Raw genomic sequence first — 14,174 nt, 5'->3', positions numbered from 1 at the left:
AAAGGAGTGTCTCCTAAAGCGTCTTCTGCCGCTTAATCGCGACCACGACATTCTTTCACTGTCCTGGCCATGCCTAGAATCCTGTCGTCTAACGCCGGCATCGGACTAGGGGTTTAGCCCAGTTCCCGAAGATCTCAAAAATCTTGATAACAAGCAATTTTATTGATTTTTCAAAATCTAATGAATCATTTGCCCTTAATATTCAATCCCAAACAACAATTTCTTAAAAAGTCATGCTTGATGAGGAATAAGAGGAGTTAAGCCAGACAGCTAAGCCATAGATCTGAAGCCCGTATAAGCTCGCCTCCTCGAACTGTGTGGTCACAGCTATTGCCTTCGACAATTTCACTGGAGAAGACTAGATACGAGGATGATATACTACGTTCCAGGAAGTGCCGAGGCCTTTACTCCCTTCCATAGTCACCGTGACTGCGCAAGCCGGCCTCCTTGCACATCATGGAACAGATATAGTCACTATAAACCTTTATTCTGGACTGAATCCGATCTGCAATGTACTGGAAAGCACCAAGGTCGTGACTCCTTCCCTTGGGCGAGGAAATAAGCAGTTTCTACCTGGACAGAGTGCCGAGGTTTTTGCCCCCTCTAAGCGGTTTCCCACCAGAAAGAGCGTCGAAGCTGTTGTCCCTTCTGACTGGTTGAGGAGCTGGCATCCTTCTGCCCCAGGAAACGTAGAGGCTACTGCCCCTTTCCTCTATTGCAGAATTGGCGTTCATCCTTCCGGAAGTGTTCGAGGCTTTTGCCCCCCTTTCCTACTACGCAGAAAGAGAGCCGAGGGTTTTGCCCCCGCTGCCTGCCTGAGGGAGCCATCGCTTATCTGAAGCGTAACCTTTCTTTTGAGACTTTCTCCGTGTTGAGACGTTTGAGAGTTTTATGTGTCACTCCTGTCAAATTTATTGGCTTTTCATCATTAGCCACGGGTAGTGTAGTATCTGCCAAACGAAAAGCACACCACTGTCGTCTTTTAGATCCTATCAGAGATGAGGTCACTTACGCTTAAAGACGTCTCGTCTATCCCTATAAGTTAGTGGTCTCTGATCACATGTGATGTCGCATTGTCGACAGGAATGTGGCTTAGTACCATCGGCTCATATTGAGATCTGCTGTTATTAGCCTGATAAGGATAAAGCTGCCCACGCTTTCGGACCGGATGTCGCCTAACGCTCTAAATGCGCCTTAGGAAGCTGGAAAGGGTCCGTTATCCCCTTAGTTATAAGTCCAAATATTAAGTTAAATAAACCGTTAAGACTGAGGATAACCCTACGCCTTCTTAATGCTACCACTGGCAAATATTGAGATCCGTTTTTATTAACCTGATAAGGATAAAGCTGCCCACGCTTTCGGACCGGATGTCGCCTGACGCTCTAAATGCGCCTTAGAAAACTGGAAAGGGTCCGTTATCCCCTTAGTTATGAGCCCAAATCTTAAGTTAAATAAACCGTAAAGTTTGAGGATAACCCTACGTCTTCTTAATGCTACTGGTCCCAGCCTAGCCTCTTCCTCATCCTCATTTATAAAAGTTTCATCTTTACAACAATACTGTAAATGCGGGTGACTTTGACCTCTGTGAGAGTGCTTTGACTCTTGCTGTTCGTAAGCTTCCCTTCATTTCTAGTATTTGAGAATGAGCTTCACCGATTATATCTCCCATGTCCGATTGATGAAGACCATCTTTAAGTGGTAGATTTAAAGGAAAGCATACGAAAAGCAGGGGGAGGGTCCCGCATCTACGGTATTCCAGAGTTTATTTCGAGGGTCTTGATAAAAACGAAAATTAGTTAAATCTAATAGAAACACTAAGAAATGTGACAAACTTCGATTATTGAGGTTATGGTAAATGCAAGCAACTATGGTGACATCTATTATTTCTCATTCAAAGTTTAATGTATTACAAAATAGCCTCATCTAAACAAACATTATATTTGACTGCAGAATAATCGGATTATGTAAATTTAAGCAGAATTATAGGCCTGATAGTACTTTGTGTATTGTTCTTCGTGTATTTGCAGTAAGTATGAATTTATATGAAAATTCAAAAATTTATCATCACAGATGTAGTATTATTTTCTCATATGAGATATTCATGGAAAACCAATGCTAAAATTCAGATATCGATATATGAAAATTCCCATTAAGCTTCCCTTTTCATTGCCGAATTTCGATCAAAGGCATTCAAATTGCGATAAAATCGAATTCTTGGTATATCATGTATTTTACGGTGAAAAATAGAGAAGGATTTGTTCATTTTTTTTATTGTTGACGTAGACTCTATGAAACAGACATTAATATTCATACTGGATTGTAAAAGTCCACCGACACAAATATCCTTTTTTTTCTTGCAAACCCCTCTATAGTAGGGGGTATAAGATAAAGTTTTCCACGAATCCGTCTGCGTTGGATGGAAGAGTAACTTTTTAGCTGGAAACACCCTTGAATTTGAATTAGATGCTAAAAGTTGCAGTGAAGAGTCAATTTAAATCCACTAATTGCGCACTATAAACTCCATTTTCTAATTTGAATACCACCGAGATTTTCCTTCAATTTTCACCCCAAAAGACTTTTTGGGCGAAAAGGTCAAAATGTAAGCAAAGGAAAAGTTCCCATGAGACACATAAATTGTGTTAATTTTTCCACTTGATCTGACCATAAATTTTCCTCCTTTTAATTCCTATTGGTGGAGTTTGAAGAAAATAATATATATAGGAGTATTGAGCATAAAGAATAATAGAACAGCAAAAGAAAAAAAAACGAATATAGAGCTAATGAAAGTTCTGGATCATTTGTTCAATAGTTTTTCCATCTTCGTCCAACGATGGAAAACTTTCAATATTGTGCAGTTCTTCTTGTGGAAATTTCTTGTGAATGAAATCAATAAGAATATCTCTGTGCATTGTTTCTCTGTATCTTAAAAGTCTCAAACTTTAGATGCTATTGTAAAAGTGCACTAGTGTTCAATTTTCAATGCATTGTTAGGGATATATATCAGACAAAGGGCTTATGCTATTTGCTATAATACAAACTTCTCCGCAGAGCACTTGTCAGATTCAATCGTTACTTATGTGACTGAAATGATAACGATATTCCTCACATTTCTTCGAGAATTTTCCCACGGAAAATGCCAGAAGTTTGTTCAAAGGGTGAAGTGAATCGTATAATCAAAATAAATGCTAAAAGTTTTCAAATATATATAACATGTTTCTGAATACATTTAAATAAAATTCATTAGACTTAATTTAAATAAAATATAGGGTAAGAGCTCATCATTTTGGACAGTTTCCAAATTTGGACACTTTGAGGGTAAAACTGGACATTACAAATAAATTGATTAAAATTATGAATTTTTATTCCCATATTTGACGAATAATGAATTTTATCTAAATATTTGTTCTTTTTGGAAGATTTTATCACACTAAATACGTTAAATTTTGAATATGATTTGAGTTAGAATTGCTTTATTGAAAATTCAGTGTGAGCAATTGCTTACGAGAAATATGACAGATCTTCGTGTTTACTTCAGCCTTATTTAGCTGTGGTGGAGTACTAATAATGTTTACTCCTTACTCGATATTTTTAAATGATATTACTAAATATTGTGTTGATTCGCATTTAAAGTGACTTGTTGATTTGACCTGAAGTGAGATTTGCCTTGTGAATTACGTTTTTCATGTGAAATATGGTGAATTTTCTAAGAGATTCACCAGTGAAGTGATACTTCTTGTTTTGGACAAGTGTTTTTCTTTCGAAATTTCGTGAAATTTTAACCTTTGGGTTGTATAAATGACTAGAGAAACAAAAGAGCCTTCTTTACGAACGAGTTGTAGTGAGAGAAGTCTTGAAAAGCTTCCGAAAAGTCCAGGGAATGTGCGAATCCGAGCGTACTTGGAGTAACGAAGTCATCTCACTTCAATGAATGATATGGAAAGTTTCCGGGCTTCTTGTGACATTCTACGTTTCCTTTATATGAACAGGAAGAGGACTTGGTAAGATTGGTTCTTGAAATGGAGAAGAATGAGCATTCTATTGAGGTGGATTAGCTGTCCAAATATACAGCCAAGGTGTCCAACATTTGAGTCGAATTCATCTCTACATATCAATTTATTTTTAAACGTATTAAGACTAATTTTAGTACAAAAAAAGACAGTTTATCGTCTTTTACTGTCCAGTGGAGAAATGTCGTGGTGGCGATTAAGCGGCAGAAGAGTTCGAGCACTTCGCAAAGCCTGGGATGCTTTGCCACGCTTTTTACTGCGCGAACTCAAAGATAGAGCAGTTGCATAACCGACTTTTTTCAACTTGGTTTAGTAACAATACACCATTTTCGTATTGAATAAAGTGCTTGGTTTTTGATCTATAGAGACTGAGGTTTGAATGGTTTAGTGGGATAATTTTAATTCTTTTTACCTCACTTCGTAAATGTTTTCGTTAAAGCGCATTGGTGTGCATAAGAGGATATTTTAATATTTTCTGATAATTGTTCTAGAATTTCCAATGGCCAGGAGTGATAGATTTAAAGATACTAAGAAGAAAAATTTATTTAGTGAGTCTTTTAGCGAGAAAATGTTCTAAACAAGAGGCTCAGTAGAGGAAAGTGCTCTCCCTTCGAACGTTCATGCCTTCGAATAATGTGAAAATCTTTTGTTTTTTCGTAAGAGATTTACATTAAATTATCACAGAATTACCAACAATTGATAATAATCCAACTAATATTTAATTGAAATGTGTAAGTCTCTTAGGAAAATTAAAAGAAAATTCACATAAGCCTATATCGAAAAGTACAGTAGACTCTATCTCAATCGGGCATATGGGGCAAAATGTCATCAAAATTATCGAGAGATTTGGACATCAAAATCATTGTAATTTCTACAAAAAGTGGTCAAATATAAAGAATCACGATAAAACAAGAGGAAGTACAGCGAATTTGAAAAAATTTTCTTTAAAATCAAACGTGAAAATTGTCAAAAAAAAAAACTTTGCGTCCGATAGAAAAAAAAACCGAATGAGCGAGAGTCTACTGTACAGTTCAGTTAGATGTCACTTCAGCAAAAATTAAAGATAAGTTAACGACTGCAATAAATTAAACAATTACAGCAACTTTTAGTCAGGAAAATTTAAAACTTATGGTTATTTCATCGTCAAAAATAATATGTCCACCCTAAAGGCAATAAAATGTTTCCATTTCATTTAGTTTTTTAGCTTTTATGAGCTTTCGTGTAACTTGATAATGTATTAATCAAATAGTGACAACAAAGCATTACAATTTTGCTATGTAATGAAGCATAGGTATAGAAAATTGGTGCAATAGAAACAAGAATATTAAAATATTGTACTGTAGTAAATTCAAAACTACTGCCAATTAAAGGTTCATTTTAGTGTACAAACTGAAATAAACCACTGACAATCGTAACTGAAAATCCATTGGTTAAATTGCTAATTAGAAATTCCAATTTTCATCAACTGAACAATGTTTATACAGAATTGAATATAAAGTTTTGGCTGAAAGTCTAGTGCACTAGCGTTGTTTTGTGTTTTACTGTAATATTTGCACAGTGCCAATTCTGCAATATTTTCCATTTTGATGTGAAATGGTGGAAATTTCGTATTTTGGTGACAACATCCAGAGAACAATAAAAATTGTCACGAAGGGAATATTTGTTATCCAAAAAATTTACAAAAAAAAGCATTCAATTGGATATTTATTTGGGGGTTTTCTATTCCCCAGGAGTTCTGCTCAACTTCGAATCGATGTGCCAAAGAAAAGGTGAAAAATTCCACATTGAGATGAAGTGTTGATGCACGTATGAAAAGCTTTCAATTTCAGTGTGAAGTTATACCAGAAAAACTGCATTGCAAAGTTCTTGAATCTGCACTACCCATAAAAGCTTTCTGTATTACTCTTTTTCTCTGCAAAGTCACTCATGTAAGTCCCTGAACAACATATATGAAGTGCATTTTGCATCCCAGGTAACATCATGCAATAATGCATTTCGTCTTGTATCACGTTTTGTGTTGCCTTTCAAATTTTCCCCCTTTGCTCATGCTCTGCTGTTACTATAACATCGGAAAACTTCTATTCAACCCAATAACTTTTTATTCCCTTTGGACATTTTCTACCCCAACGAGTGGACCATAGCATTTTCGGCCACAAGATAAAGCAAAGATTTACAATGCACCATGAGGGCTAAAAGCTACACTAAAGTATATGTAGTGACGATAGTGACCTATTAAAAACCAACAACTCTCTTAAACTTTACTATAGTTGATTCAAGGATATTTAAATTTCTTGGGGAGAAAGAGAACTATACGAAAATATGGAATTTCAGTACAAGAAAAGTTCTTTTTTTAGGTAATGTATAGATAAAATATGAAGATAATAATTTAAAATCACGAATTGTGCATTTAAACTGTAAAAAAGAAAGGTATAGGACATACTTAGCTTCAACACAGTTCATATTCATTTAGCAAAAGTTATTAAAAATTTTCAAGCCATATAAAAGAACCTCACCCTCAAGTATTCCCATCCTCATAAAATGGGGAAAAGTATTGAAAATGATACCGTAACTTTTTGCAAAAAAAGAAGTTGTTGCTTTACTTTCAAAAGATAATTTTTGTATCCTGTATTATTCAACTGATTTAATCATTTTCTTAATGCATTAAACTTTTTATGAAAATTCAAAGCATATAAGTCACTTCTGTATTTATCAAACTCTAATTCAATTTCTATCCGGGTCAAAAACCCTAAAAGCCAAAATTCAGAATGGATCAAAGTTTCTAAAATCCAAAATCTTGAAAGAGTCATAATTCCGAATGAAGCAAAATCTCGAATGGGGCGAAATCTTGAAAAGCCAATTTTTAAAGAAGAAAACAAAATCCAGAATTAGCCAAAAATCCGAGAAGCCAAAATCCAGAATGGGTCAAAACCCCGGGATGCCAAAATCCTGAAATACTCAAAATCTAAAAAAAAAATCCCATGAAGCCAAAATCCCGAGAAACCAAAATCGCGAATGGAATTGAATTCTGAAAACACAAAATTTTAAAAGAGCCAAAATCCCGAATGAGTCAAAATTTCAAATGGGCCGAAATCTTGAAAGAGCCAATATTCAGGATTGGTTAAAATCCCGAAAGGATTTTAACCAGGAGGAGGAGATCTTGAAAAGTCAAAATCTTGATAAAGAAAGAAATCCAAATGAGTCATAATCTTGAATGAGCCGAAATCTTGATAGAGCCAAAATCCAGAATGGGCCAAAACCCCGGGAAGCCAAAATCTTCAAATACTCAAAATCCAAAATAAATAAAAATTCCAAAAAGCCAAAATCCCGAGAAACCAAAATTCCGAATGGACAAAATCCAGAACAGGTCGAAATTCTGAAAACACAATATTTTGAAAGAGCCAAAATCTCGAATGAGTCGAAATTTCAAATGGGCCGAAATCTTGAAAGAGCCAATATTCAGGGTTGGTTAAAATCCCGAGAGAGTAAAATCTTGAAAGAGCCAAAATTTTGAAGGAGCAAAAACTCTTGGTGAGTCAAAATCCCGAATGGGCCGAAATCTTAAAACAGCCAAAATCCAGAATAAGTCAAAATCCCGAGAAGCCAAAATTTTAAAATAGCCAAAACCCATAATGGACCAAAATCTTGAAAGAGCCAAAATTTCCCGCATAGGCCGAAATCTTAAAAAACTAAAATCTTAAAAGAACCAAAATCCAGAATTGGTAAAAATCCCGCGAAACCAAAATCAGAAAGGGCCAAAATCCCGAATGAATCAAAATCCAGAAAGTTAAAATCCTGAATGAGCCATAATCCCTAAACCCAATAACTCGAAAGCCAAATTCTTAAAAAGGCCAAAATCCAGAATGAGCCAAAATCTCGAAAAACCAATATTCCAACCAAATGGATCAAAATTCCGAAAAATCAAGATCTTAAATGGGTTAAAATCCCATAACACTCCCCATATCAACTCATTCAAAATTCTGTCTCCCCAGAACTTTGCTTTTTCAGGTTTTTGGTATTCGGGATTCTGTATGCTTCGTACAATCCTATCCCAAACTTCGTAATAACGTAACTTTTCCTATTTTTCTAAATAAATGTGACACATTTTTTTAAACTAAGGTATAATGTCTAGTTTCTAAAATATATTACAGAGTCACATTTATTCAGAAACTTAGGAAAAAATTAATCATTACGAAGCTTGGGATCGTACGAAGAATGGGCACTTTCTCCTAATGCGGTAGATGCAATTGAATTATATTGCATTAAAATTAAAGTTAAAGCACAAGTAGAAGTTCTTGCTAGAAAGTTTCTTTAAATTTAGTAATTAACAGTAAGTCAAGAACATCAAATCATCTCAATCAATGCAACAAAGACATGAACCAATTAATTTTCCTTTCAAAAATGTAAATTACAATGTCTATCCTTCGATGTACGTGACATTGAGGTCTAATGCACTATAAATCTGATAGTGACACTTGCTCAGTTAACATGCTCATCAGCATATTAAATTTCAATCTACCTCATCACAATTTGTCCTTATCAACTTGTTGTAATCCCCCCCCTATACTTTCAAATAAAGGTGAATTCATTTATTTTTATAGTCTCGTGAATTTGATATTTATTAAAAAAAAACCGGATTGAAAAAATATTTAAAAAGAAAAATCATCTGTGGTGCCAAAGGATGATAAACCAGAGATTAAGCACCAGAGAAGAAAACCCGGAACGAAACGAAAATGAAGTGAATGAGAAAGCTTTTTATGGATTTTCCACTGTCGCAGCTCCAACTCTTTTCCCATAAAAATTACTCTCACACAAATCAATTTTATGTTTATCGCCATATCAGATGCAACATAAAAAGTGTTTTAAAGAGACAGAAACTCCCGTATTGAGATAGTATAACGCATTCAGTGATATAACCAATATAGCAGGAAATTCTTTTCAGACACCCAATTTTAGGGGTAGAAAAAGGAATGAGGATAGAAATATCCATGGCTGAACAATATCCTTTTAATATTGCGAAGGAAAGGGGAAGAACAAAAGTAAGATATCGACGATATTGGTTTGATTGGTAGGGCAGGGAAACTGGATGAGGATAAAACAGAAGAGTGGAAATTCAGTGAAATTGCTCCCCAAAAAAAAACACCCTTAACATTTTACTAGGACACCATCCACCCACTGAAAACCCGTCATTTCTCCCTCGAGAGCTTAATATAGTGTTTGACACCGCAAATGCCATCACACCCTTCGTGTACTTTAAACCACAATCTATGGAGCATAAACACGCAGTATGAGAAATTTAAACATACGACTACATGGAAAACACTGTGATAAATGCAAGGAATCTCTGAAAGTATATCATGCTAAATTGTGGATATTTTTGTCCTTTTTTTATTAAATTCTTACACACCACTCTGGAAATTGCGTTTTAAGTCAGCTTAACTATAATTAAATCTATGGATTTATATTCTTTAGTAATGCGATATTAAACAATGGATACGCTATCTGTAATTTATTCATTCAAGAGAAAAAACAATAAAAAATGAGATACAATAAGGTAGGATGTGATTTACTTAATAGCCTCCGCCTACGAGTTATTTTTAGCCACGCCTCTTTTTGAAACTTTGAGCAACCTCAAGGGGAGAAAAATTGTGATTGAAGAAAGTTTTGGAATCAGCAACTTAGAAGATAGGTTAAATCTTTACACCTAAAAGCGGTTTTCAGATTAGAGGTTTAGCCCAGTTTCAGAGGGCTTCAAAAACCCAAACAGCAACTAATTTTATTGTTTTTGTTTTTTTTTTTGAGAATCTAACAGGTCGTTAATCCCTAATAATTCAATCCTAAATTAAATTTTTCCAAAAATTTTAATTGATTAGAAATTAGAACTGTTAAGTCTTATGGCTAAGCCTTAGGCCTTAAGCCCATATAACTTTCCTTTTAATACTTGTAATTCTGTTCAAGTGAACCTTAGGGCAAATAATGTTTTATGTGCTAATAATTTCCAATCTTTTAATCTGAGAACGGGTCCAAAGAACACTGCCAAGATTCTAGTTTTACCTATAGGCTTTAGTCAATTAGAAAATGTGATAACACTATTTTAAGAGATCGAGTTATTAATTAGAGCCAGGTGACTCTCACCGTCTGCTTTTCGTAAGTTTTTCTTTAAGAATGTGAAGAGAAGCCACAAGCGTCCACCGGCGTCTTAGCTTCGAAAGGATAGTACTTAATACCCTAGACACACTTACGACTTAACCCGAGAGACGACTTAGTGGAAAATTATGGAAATGTAGTTTAATCATTATTTCGCATATAATTACGCTAAACCGTCTCTCGGCTAATCTTCAAGACTGTCGAGGCCCTAAGGATAGTCTACATCGATCCGATCTATCATGTCCGTTCGGTGAAAATTATTCTTAAGTACTCGAATTATAGAAAAGCTTGCATAAAACCCGGGTGCAAAGTTTTCTTTGGAGGGCAGAGTCACCCGGACCTACGGCCCACGGTACATAAATGATATACGGAAAAATAGACCTTTCTTGACTTTTTCTCTTTAATTCTTCACGACGTTTCGAGGATGGATGGCCTCTTCATCAGGTTTCGAATGTGGAGGAAAAATCACGTGATGAAGAGGACATCCATCCTCGAAACGTCGTGAAGAATTAAAGAGAAAAAATCAAGAAAGGTCTATTATTCCGTTCACAATCTGCTACAACCTATTAGACCGAAAATTCCTCCTAAATGATATACCTTTGTGATATCCGAGGGATCGGAATATACTACTTGCCAGAACAACTGGATAGCCTTCCTTGTCCTCACCAGCTTCAGGTCCAACATCTTGCTAAATCAATTGGCTTTCGTTCTCGTCGTCTCGAGATCGAGAAGATGCATTCTTCATAGCTCACTCTTAGGAATAAGCTGCCCAGAGAGAAGAGGCAGCGGCTCATTTGATCCTTTCTGTCGTTTTGATTTTTTCTCTTTTGTCTTGCGTAGGGCAAAGTACTCTCCCTTCGAACGTTCACGCCTTCGAATTATGTGAATTTTCTTTTAGTTTTTCTATAAGACCTACACATTTCTATTAAATATTAGTTAGCTTATCATCAATTGTTGATAATTCCGTGATAATTTTGTGTAAATCTCTTACGAAAAACAAAACAAATTCACATTATTCGAAGGCATGAACGTGCGAAAGGAAAGCACTTTCCCCTATTAATTTTTCTTTTAATTCTTTCTGTAACTTGTACTTTCTGAACTTGTTTGGCTCAGACGGCTTTTAGGGGAGACTAGGGTAGATTTAGCCAGCAAATTAAGCTTTTTTTGAGCATAATTTGTGAAGAAATGATAAGGTTTGTCTAATATATTTATATTTTATAAGTAGCATTAGGATCATTAGGATATTAGCTATATGAAATCGTGTAGATAACAGCTCTAAAATCCTTGACGTTTTCTAGAGAGGATAATGAAAAATAGTATGACACATTGGCTACAAGTACCCCGGCCCGGGTAGATATAGTCATTTTTGAGGTACTAATAGCCACCAGTTTTCCAGACGAAATTTTAAATTGGAGATACTAAATATTATTTCACTTGATACACTGAAGCCCACTAATGCTAAGGCCGAAATCGCCGAAATCGCCGAAATCTTGAAAGAACCAAAATCCAGAATTGGTAAAAATCCCGCGAAACCAAAATACAGCATGTGCCAAAATCCCGAATGAATCAAAATCCAGAAAGCTAAAATCCTGAATGAGCCATAATCCCAAAAGCCAAATTCTTAAAATGAAAAGGCTCTAACCCTTTAAGGATTGGGTCACCGGTGACCCAAAAATGAAATTTTCCCTATGGCCTTCTAAAGTTGTGTTTTGCTCCAAAAAGTCAGAAAAAAATTTTTGACCGCCAATTTTTTACCTTCTCGTCCTTAAAGGGTTAAGCGAGCTTTTTAAGCAATTCTTTTAATTGCGTCAAAATTGATGCAAACATTCCGAAAAAAAAATATTTCTCAAATAGCACATCCAAATGGCAATATTGCTAGGAATATTAATAGTACTTTTTGATCTAACAATTATTCATGTATTAGTGAAAAATCATTGGTAGTTTTAGCATGCCACGGAAGAGTGGCTACAACTGCCCCGAGACCTGTTTCAGTGTTTATCATTTTATATAAAAAAGTAGATAATTATTATCCAAGTGAAAAATATCTTTTAATTAACTTTATTAAACCAGAAACAGTAAAACAATGAGATCTTGACAATAAAATTAGAAAACCAAATGCTGGGCCAAAAACTGTAACATCAAAATTGCAATTTTATACCAATTTTGTAAAAATGCTTCTAAATTGTAAGATAACAGGATCAGACTTATAAATATTTCACGGAATATGGGAATGTTCATTAAAAAATACTTTGCTCAATGTACATTTTAAGGGAAACGAGAAAAACCCTTTATCGCTTTAGATCGCGGAGAATGGCGAGGGGTGATGCAAGAGGCCTTGCCCCTCAATGGGACGTAGCGCCACCTAAGGGCCTTGACAGACATGAGGATTAGCCGAGAGACGGCTCAGCGTAATTTTATTAGAAATAATTGTTAAAGTGCATTTCCATCATTTTCCACTAAGTCATCTCTCGGCTTAAGTCGTAAGTGTCTCTAGGGCATAAGTAAGTAAATATGTAAGAGGAAACCCATTGTCTAATTCTGCCCCTGGCTAATTGTACCCTGGTCTCCCCTACAACCTGCGAAAGAGCATTTCTACCGATCGGCTCTGGAGGTTGGTTACCAATGTTAAGACGGTGGTGAATGCTAACTGTTTCTTCAGTTGCTTATATTCTTTCTGTGCTTTCAAGAGATTTAATCTCAATAGCACGCATTGTCACTGTAAATAAATAAATGAATTGTAAATAAATTTATAAATAAGAGGTGGATCACAATGAGAAATCCTTATCAGTAAAGATGAGAAAGAGTTACTCCTTATGGGATTGTGAAGTTTCGTATAAGCTCCTAAGCCTTACCTTAAATTCTCTTGATTTTCTTATTTGTCGAAGTTATCAGTAGGCAAGCGCCTGGCAAGTTGGCCTTTTTGTATGGAGCTATTTGAAGCCAATTCCTAAATTGATCTCGGACTCAGCTCGCAGAGCTCCAAGGAAAAAAATTATTTAAACAAAAATTTAGTATAGTTATTTATCTCTGCATACGGAAAGGGATCTTATAATACGGAAAAACTTCTCAGTTTTTAAATATTTAGCAAACTATCATGAGTGCAGAAAAATTCCCATACGCATTTGTATGTGAAAGTAAGAAATTGGCTTCAACTTTGAAAACCACTCGCCGGGGACTAGTAAGTAGGTTTCCCAGATTTATCAAATTTTTAAGGAGGTCTTTAGGGTTTTTTCCAGACGTCTTTTGTTAATAGCAGGTTTCTCAGGATTTTTTAATGAATTATTCTCATAAACACCTCTGGTTTTCGCAAGTTCTCCTACGGGGTTTGCAAATCTAAAAAAAAAATCGGGTTTTGCTATCACTTTTTCATGTTTCTCACGAGCTAATCGACCTACCCATTGCCTTTTTAAATTTCTCAATGAAAGTGTATCTGATTTCTCCTGATAGATAACCCCTAGATATAATACCCAACTTCAAACTTAATTTTGTACTAAAGTTACTAAAAGTACCAAGTTAATTTTTAAATTTTCTATTTTCTGTTAGAATAAAACCGAGATTGAATTTTTGTAAATTTGTAAATCTGTTTTGCAACATATTTGTTCTGAAAGACAGTCGAGAAAATTAAGTTATTCTCCAACTAAATGGGACAAAATCAGCTTGATTTTGCCAAGTGCAGAAGTTAAAGGAGCAAAAAATGAGTCGAAATGGGTGATAAACTGGTGGGCATACCCGTTGGAAAATTGTGTGCAAATATCCCTCTCACAGTTACCGCCCCTGTTCCAGGGTGTGGTGGTATCGTAGGCTTACCATAAAACCCCTTGAAAAAAAAACGAGAACGCGCCCCAAAGAGTCTGCCTGAGAGGGAGATAAAGCTCTCGGTGGAGCCCAGAGACACGAAATAAATTTAAAATAACACGAATGTGTTGATGAATGTGGGTGGAGGATGCGAGAAAAAATGCTCCGGAGGAGGTAGAAATCTCAAATACATGCCTCTTTGGTGTGAATGATGCAAAAAAAGAGCTT

At 35.5% G+C, this 14,174-nt stretch overlaps 1 protein-coding gene across 1 annotated transcript in view; it reads left to right on the top strand.

Moving 5' to 3' along the window:
- LOC129804698 (uncharacterized) overlaps window positions 1-14,174 on the top strand; it is a 230,411-nt gene that overhangs the window by 143,311 nt on the left and 72,926 nt on the right. The window lies entirely within an intron of this gene.

Source organism: Phlebotomus papatasi, chromosome 2 (assembly GCF_024763615.1).
Source record: "Phlebotomus papatasi isolate M1 chromosome 2, Ppap_2.1, whole genome shotgun sequence".
Classification (NCBI taxonomy): domain Eukaryota; kingdom Metazoa; phylum Arthropoda; class Insecta; order Diptera; family Psychodidae; genus Phlebotomus; species Phlebotomus papatasi.
This window is presented reverse-complemented; position numbering and strand designations above follow the sequence as displayed.